The following is an 8304-nucleotide window of genomic DNA, read 5'->3' as shown; positions in this document are numbered from 1 at the left end:
GCTGATTTTTTCCCGAGTAAACTTGAAACTTACTGTCCTCCTCACCAGAAATGTGCCTTCCTCATCCCCTCCCCTCGCCTTTCCTTCATGCCCAGAGCTTTAATTGCAAGCCACTCTGCAGGCTGCTCCTATAGACCAGCAAAATCAGGGCTAGTTCTGGTGCTTCGTGTCACCTTTCACAGATGACAGCTATTTGTCTTCATTTGTTTCTTGTTCTTTGGGTCTCATCATGATGACTGTTGACGAGAAAAGTGAAACAGCCATGTCTGTGGATCTAAATTTCATAATACTGAAAAAGGGCTTATCTCTGTAAGCGGTCGATGCCAGCACTGGTTATGCCTAAGCCCACAGAAGTACAGCGGTGACCATTACCAGATAAGGGACTTTGCAGGTCAAGGTTTTCATGACAAGACACATCCAGACCCAAACTTTTCCTCATAGCTGATTGTTGGTCTTGGTGAAGGACTAAATACAGCAATAGCCCTAGAGCTAATGTTTGTGGGAACTTGGTATGAATTCCTTTTTATTTTTCACAAGAATGTGTGAAGGGAGCAGGCAAAAGCATCTTGACCTGAGTACTGCCATTTTGACTTCAGACGCCATTTTACCAGTAGGGTGAAACAAAGTTCAGGTTCCCAAGCCCCAGAAGAGCTGGAACCTTCCAATAACTCTTCCCTAAACTATAGAAATAGTCGTTTTGTACCCTTACTTCTCTAGAAACATTATGGCTGTTTGTAATAACAGAAAGAACAAATGAATCTGATTGGTTGAATAGAAAAGCTTGCTTTGTATTCAATTAGAAATGATGAAACATTCAAGAAAACCCCAATCTCTAAGTTCTAATTGGTGAAAAATTGTAACTGTAACTTGGCAACAAATGTTTGTGATTTTTTTTTTTTTTTTTTTTGCTTTAAATACTTGCTTCAGCTGACATTCAGGGTCACAGTTCAGCTCCCGAGTTCATTTTATGGCCCTGATAGATTATTCCTCCCCCCCACCTTCTTTTGTGCTGCCCTACATTAAATCTTGCTTTCACCTCTTGTGTCTGCTTGAGTTGCTTTGGAGTCTCAGACCATGACATGTGTGTGCTACTCATGAAACTCCCATGGAGTTGGAATCTTCTTCCAGACCCCCCTCCCAGCTCAGGTGCAGGCACAAGGAGGAAAGCCGACCCTCTGCTACGGCTATTCCCTGGACCTGAAAACCAGATGAAGCAAGAATATGATAAATGAAGGCATTAAGCACATTTGTTTCCTGAAGGAGTGACTGAGAATCAGTGTCAAATTGGAAGCTGCTAGGCCCATCAGCAGCATTACCTAACCCGGTGTGGCCTGTGACACCATTTATTAATGAGACTGCAGATATGATACTCATTGTATCATTATATGATACTTTTGTGACATTTATTTTTATTTTTGCTTTTATTTATTCTTGGGTGAGTTTATATATAATAGAATGTCTACCTTTAACTCTCCTCAATGCCTTTCAGGGACCACTAACCCTGTTCCCAACTACTTCATGGCTCTTCCTCCTCCTTTTCCCGTTCCTTTTTTCTTCTGATACATTGGGTACAATGAGTGTTGCCCTCTGTGCATGACTATAGAACACCATCCACTGGTGCTTAAATGACCTTTCTAAAGTCACACCACTGAGAGATACTGACTCTCCATCAATGACCATCAACTGCCATAGCTTCTCAGCGAGGAATGGGGACTCATGTAAGCTCCTTATCTCTCCGTGGTATTATTGGGTCCTCTCTTCTCCCAGCAATTTTCTGACATTATGAAAGACATTCAGTGGGGAGGATGCTTCCAGGTCAGTCCAGCCTGGTTTCTCCAAGTTTTGTGATTAACTTGTGTGGTATTTTAAGCAGTAAGCTCTTACTGCCATGTTCAAGTGGGTAACTAAGGAAAACAGAAATAGCCTATGTTGTTCTGAGGGTCTCCAGGATTCCCCAACCAACAACTTGGCATAAATCCCCTGTCAGAGGCTGGGCGGTGGTGGTGCACGCCTTTAATCCCAGCACTCGGGAGGCAGAGGCAGGCGGATCTCTGGGAGTTCGAGGCCAGCCTGGTCTACAAGAGCTAGTTCCGGGACGGGCACCAAAGCTACAGAGAAACCCTGTCTCAAAAAACCAAAAAAAAAAAAAAAAAAAAAAAAAAAAAAAAAAAAAAAATCCCCTGTCAGGTGCCAGGTTTTTATGCTTGGTAGACTATGGCTTCTCAGAGGACTATTACTTGTGCATTTGCTAACCTGGAGACTTTTAGAATGTCTTTATAGAAGCCACACTTGACTGGGTTTTCATTCTAACCTTTGCATAGATTTGAGACTTTTTAAAGTGTCCTAGTTCTTCCCGAACATTATGGATGCAAAACTTTCAAAGAGAGACATACAAGAGAGACATGACTGTCTCTACTAATGACCAGGCAGAAGGAGGTTCAAATAGGGGAATGCAGGCACTCAGTAAGCAAAGAGATAGAAAGAGAGGAAAAAGAGAAGGTGGGATTCATAAAGAGAGGCAAGAAAGGAGGACGAGACAAAAAAAGAGATGGAAATGAAGGTTGGGTTGAGGAGGAGTGAGGAAGCAGAGAGAGAGTGAAACTTCCCTCCAGGGTACTTGATGTGTCTTCCTTTAAGAGCTGAAGCACATAAACTCAGTTACAGTATATCTATCTGATCTTGAGAAATTCACACTCTGCCTACACATATAAGGGCAAATTTAGGAATTCGTTAGCACTCTAGAAACACACAGAGAAGACTAGGTGTTGGAATAGCTCTGTGTTCTCTCTGTGCCCACTTCTATACCCCATGGTTCTCAGTTTCTTTATACCCCAAGCGACATGGTTTCTGGTGAAAAGGTATTTGTTTGCTGGATTGATTGATTTTCCCTTGGATCCTAGTGTTTATTTGTAGCTTTAGTTTCAGCAAAGATTGCAATGTTCCCGTTCCTTCCTTTCCTGAGTTATTAAACACCCAGGAGCAGGACCTCTCAATTACAGAGTGCTGGCACATCTCACAGCTCCTTGACTCCACCAGCCGTGGAGTTGCTGTGCAGGGTTCCTATAGTTCCCTATGCAGAGGTTGCACCATAGGCCATTCCTCTGAAGGTCCAGACCGATGAAAACGATAGTCTCCTAGTGTCTGGGACATAGTGTTCATTCCTCACTAAAGCCTGCTGTGAGACTGTTAGTGCCCAGAGTTCATTACATGTTCCTTTCTTTACAAGCTGTTCCATAAGAATTGTGATGACATGAAAGAGAAATTTCCTGCAGAATCTTGGGCATATGAGTGCCTGGTCACCAGCTGGTAGAAGCTTAGGGGGTATGGCCTTTTTGAAGGAAATGGAGGCAGCTTTGAGAATTTAAGGACTTTGCCATTTCTAGTTTGCTCTCTGCATCACATCATGCTTGTGGTTCCAGATGTGGTTCATCAGGCTCCTGCTTCAGCAACTGTGCTGGCCTGCTTGCTGCCATGCTTTCCCTCCTAGGTGAATAGAGAATCTGCTGCAAGATTGTGTCTCCCAGAAAAGTTAGACATTCCCCGCATGAAGTCTTTCTATAGGGCTCCCTAAACATGAGCCAAACAGAGACAACACCAATGGCCATGCTGAAGTAGGAGGAGACAAGCTCATGAGGCCTCGACCCTGAACAAAGACTATAGGCAACTAAGCGATGCTGAGAGCCAGAAAGTAGTCTTCTCCAGGGGACAGCATAAGCCTATGGAAACAGGAGGCCAAATAAAGTTCCTGTGTAGTTATCTTTATCATGCTGTTTTAGCACAGCAATAGAAAAGTAACCCACTCAAGCCTGAATTACAGCCCTGAGTAATGGAAACCTCTTCGGGTGAGGAAGACTAACTCTGCATCAACAGTAGCTTCATTTAGGATCATGGAATAACATACTTCATGGAAAATTATTTTTGATATTTTTCAAATGATTTTAATGTCAAGGGAAGTGACAAAATCAATAAATATCCATTTGATACACTTTTCAAAGTTTATATATTATGTAACTATATAACGTATCAGAACCAGGATATTGAACCTATACTAATCAGAGCATATAGTTCCGTGGGAGTCTTTCCCTCTGGGATGAGTCATGCATTTGTATGACCACCCCAGTCCATGTTCTGTCATCATAAAGGATTCGTTTAATTCCATTAAAATTACCTTTCAGGCCCTAATCTGGAATTTTCCATCAACGTTTTTGATTGTTAGTTTTAATTGTCAGTCTGGCACAATCTACAGTAACCTGGGAGGTGACTCTGGATCCAGTTGGTCTGTGTGCATTTCTGTTGGTGGTTGTCTTGATTACATTACTTGAGGTAGGAAAACCCACCTACTCTGGGTGGCACCATTCCCTAAGCAGGAGATTCTGAACTCTGTAAGTGGAGAAGGTAAACGTAGCGTAGAAGTCCACATCTTAACTTATTGCCCTGTGCTTTTGAATATGGATAGAATGTGACTGGTTGCTTCAAGTTCCTGCTATCTTTATTTCTTTCACTGATGATCAAGAATCTGGAATTGTGAGACAAATAAGCCTCTTCTCCCCCGCGTGGCTTTTTTCAGGGTGTAATATTAAAATCACATGCTTGATTTTGTAATCACAGGGCTGTTACAGAAATGGAATCATAATGTGTGTCCTTGAGAGACCGACTTCTAAACCCTGAGCAACATCAGTGAGTGGTATCAATGTGACAATGTGTTGTACTCTGTTCCTTTCACTCCTTAGCAGGATTTCATGATATAAGTGCACCATAAACATAATTTAACCACTTATGTACTGCACAGACTTTGGTTGTCTTCTGTAATGTAAGTGATCATGATTGAGCTTTGTGTATATGTAATTTCCCCAAACACCATGCCATTTTCCCACCAGAAACATAAGAAATTCAGCTTGGTCACATTCACAGCAACCCTTGTTTAGCTTATCTAACAGGTTAGTAGTCTTAATTGTTAACGCTCTTCTGATGCCTAGTTTCAAGTAACATTGTGCTTTCAGTCTTAGCTCTTCAGTGACCTCCCTCTTCATATCTATTCCTCAATTAGAATATTGAGTGGATTCTACTTTTTTGGTTGATATTTTTTGTTTTATTTAGTTTACCAGTTTTTACACAGTACTGTGAATGGAACCCAGGGCCTCATGCATATTGTTTGAAAATTCTACACCTGAGCTAGGTCCCCAGATCCAGTGTTGTGTTTTGAGAGCTCTTTTGCTATTTTCAGACATTACTGCTCTTACTGCTACTACTATCACTGCTATTACTATGTGTGCATGTGTCTGTGCATGTCTACATGCATGGAGTGTGTGAGCTTGTATGCCACTATGTACCTATGATGCTCAGACTTTATAAATTTGGAAAGTCTGTTCTCCCACCTCCATCCAGGCTTAGGAGGTTGAACTCACATCACTAGGCTTAGAAACACTTCTGTTCTTTTCCAGTTTTAGAATTTAATGCTTTCTGGTGTATTTGGGTGTGGAGGCCAGAGGTTGATGTTGAGTGCCTTTTATCACTCTGCATTTCATTTCTGAGGTACGGTCTTTCGGCGAAACTGTAGCTTTGCTGATGGCTAGACTGGCAGGCTAATCAGTTCCAGAGACATCTGTGTCCCTCCCTCAGCCCCCATCAATGCGGTGGATACAGTTTCAGTGTCCAGATTTTGTGTTGGATCTGAGGATCCAGTCTTTGCCCCCATGCTGTGTGCTTTCTCTCTGAATTTAAGACCTACTCCACATGGTCTATTTCACATTTTTGATGTAATCCTGGTCAAACATCTGTTGCTGGGAAGGTCATAGGCCCTGGGGCAGAATCTGCTATTGCTTTATTGATGAGTGACCACATTATCAAATTGTCTTCCAAATGTCTGACTTATACTCATTAGACATTGGCCGCTTTCAGCCTTGGTTAGAGAAGTTTCTCTGCCATGGGCAGTAGTTAATGGAGAAATTCATAACTGATCTAAGTGTTGAGAATAAGAGCCTGAGAGCTTGGCCCTGAATGGGACAGGAGGAAGAGGAGAGAGCAAGAGTGTAGGAGCATGGGGAGAGGTGCTGGGAGGGTCTGTGTGGACACACCATCGCTACTGTGAACTCTCACAGACGTTATTGTCACAACAATAGCATTAGATTAAAGTAAACAACACCCTAATAGATCTGGGGTAGATGATCTCCAGGTCCCAAACTTACCAAAAAACTATTGGCAGTTGATAGTTGCTAGGGGAAGAAGAACCATTCTTTTCTTAGAATGTGGCTATTGGTAGGTTTCCCGTATTCCAGTGATGTTTCCATACCTATGCCTATATGGATAGCACTACCTGAGCCATCTAAAAGTTATTTAAAAATGTAATTGATCAAAATTTTCTTTAAAAATTAAAAAGACCAGAAATTAGCTGGGGATATTTAGGGAGGTGTGAGGGCGTTATAGAAAAAAAAATAGTGATAGAAAACATGTTTGATTGCATTCAATGTATAAAACTCTCAAAAATAAATAAATCTTAAGAATGAAAGCAACTGGCCACCGCAGTCATAACAGGTGCAGGCCACACCAGTCATAAGAAAAGAAACCCCCCTGCTGTGACAAAGCCCAAGCTAACTGCCAGAAGGCCAGATCCTAACTTGGATAGAGACTCTCTACAGTACCAGAGGTCATGCCTGCTGCCAGAACGCCAGGACACAAACACCAGAAGACCAAAGAGGAAACAGAAACCAAGGAATAAATCACCCATCCAACAAAGACAAGCTTAGAAATTAGGACCTAGACCTATAATCATTCCAAATCCATATGCTTAAATATCAGTGTAAGAATATAAATACCAACAGCCAGGGCACTAGAGTACCACTACAGCCCAACTATTGTATAGCAATGAAACCTGAATATTCTAACATAGCTGAAGCACACAAAAATGAGCCTAAAATAAACTTTATGAAGATTATAGAGGTCCTTAAAGAAAAAATGAAAAACTCTCCTAAAGAAATTGAGGAAACACTTGAGAGGCAGAGGCAGGCAGATCTCAGTGAGCTGGAGGCCAACCTCGTCTACAAAGTGAGTTCCAGGACAGCCAGGACTGTAACACAGAGGAACCCTGTTTCAAACCTCCACCCATCAAAGAAAGTAATTGAGAAAAAGACAAACCAAAAATTAGAGAAAAATCAATAAATCCCTTGAGATTGCCAAGAAAGTCAAGAAAAAGCAAACAAACAGGTGAAGGAAAATGTACAAGACCTGAAAATAAAAATAGAAGCAATAAAGAAAATCAAATTGAGGGATTTATGGAAATGGAATATCTGCGTAAGTGAACAGGAACTGCAGACACAAGCATCACTAACAGAATAGAAGAGATGGGAGACAGAATCTCAGGAGTTGGAGATATGATAGAGGAAATAAATTCATCAATCAAAGAAAATGTGAAATTTGCAGAATTCCTAACACAAAACATCTAGGAAATCTGACACTATGAAAAGACTAAACTTGAGAATAATAGGAATCAAAGAAGGAAAAGAATCCCAAATCAAAGAAGGAAAAGAATCCCAGCTCAAAGGCCCAGAAAAATACATTTAACAAAATCATAAAATGAAATTTTACTAACCTAAAGAAGAACATACCTGTAAAGATATAAGAAGCTTACAGAACACCAAATAGATTGGACTGGAAAAGAAAGTCTTTGTTCCAGATAATAATGAAAACACTAAACATACAGGACAAAGAAAGAATATTAAAAGTTTCAAGAGAAAAAGGCTAAGTAACATAAAAGGCATATCTATTAACAATTGTACCCAAATACTCAACTGAGACTCTAAAAGCTAGAATGGCCTGGACAAATGTCTTGCAGACTCTAAGAGACAGTGGTTTCAAGCCCAGGTTATTGTAATCAGAAAAGCTTTCAATCACCATAGACAGAGAAAACAAGATATTTGATACAAAGTCAAATTTAAACAATATCTCTTCACAAATCCAACCTCATAGAGGGTAATAGAAGGAAAACTCCAACCCTAGAAAGCTAACTACACACATAAAAACACAGGTAATAGATAATCTAACATGAAAAATCAAAACCAACAACCCCAAAGAAGAAACACACACACACAACCACCAACACCAACAATGAAATAACAAATGTTAATGATCCTTGGTTATTAATATCTTTTAATATCAATGGACTCAGTGCATCAATAATACGACACTGCCTAACAGAATGGATATGAAAACAGGATCCATCACTCTGTTGCATACAAGAAACAGACCTCAATATTAAGGCATCAAAAATAAACATTACCTCAGAGACAAAGGTTGGAGAAAAGACTTTTC

This window comes from Chionomys nivalis, chromosome 4 (assembly GCF_950005125.1).
Source record: "Chionomys nivalis chromosome 4, mChiNiv1.1, whole genome shotgun sequence".
In the NCBI taxonomy this organism is placed as follows: domain Eukaryota; kingdom Metazoa; phylum Chordata; class Mammalia; order Rodentia; family Cricetidae; genus Chionomys; species Chionomys nivalis.
The sequence above is the reverse complement of the archived record's forward strand: the minus strand, read 5'-3'. Positions refer to the sequence as shown.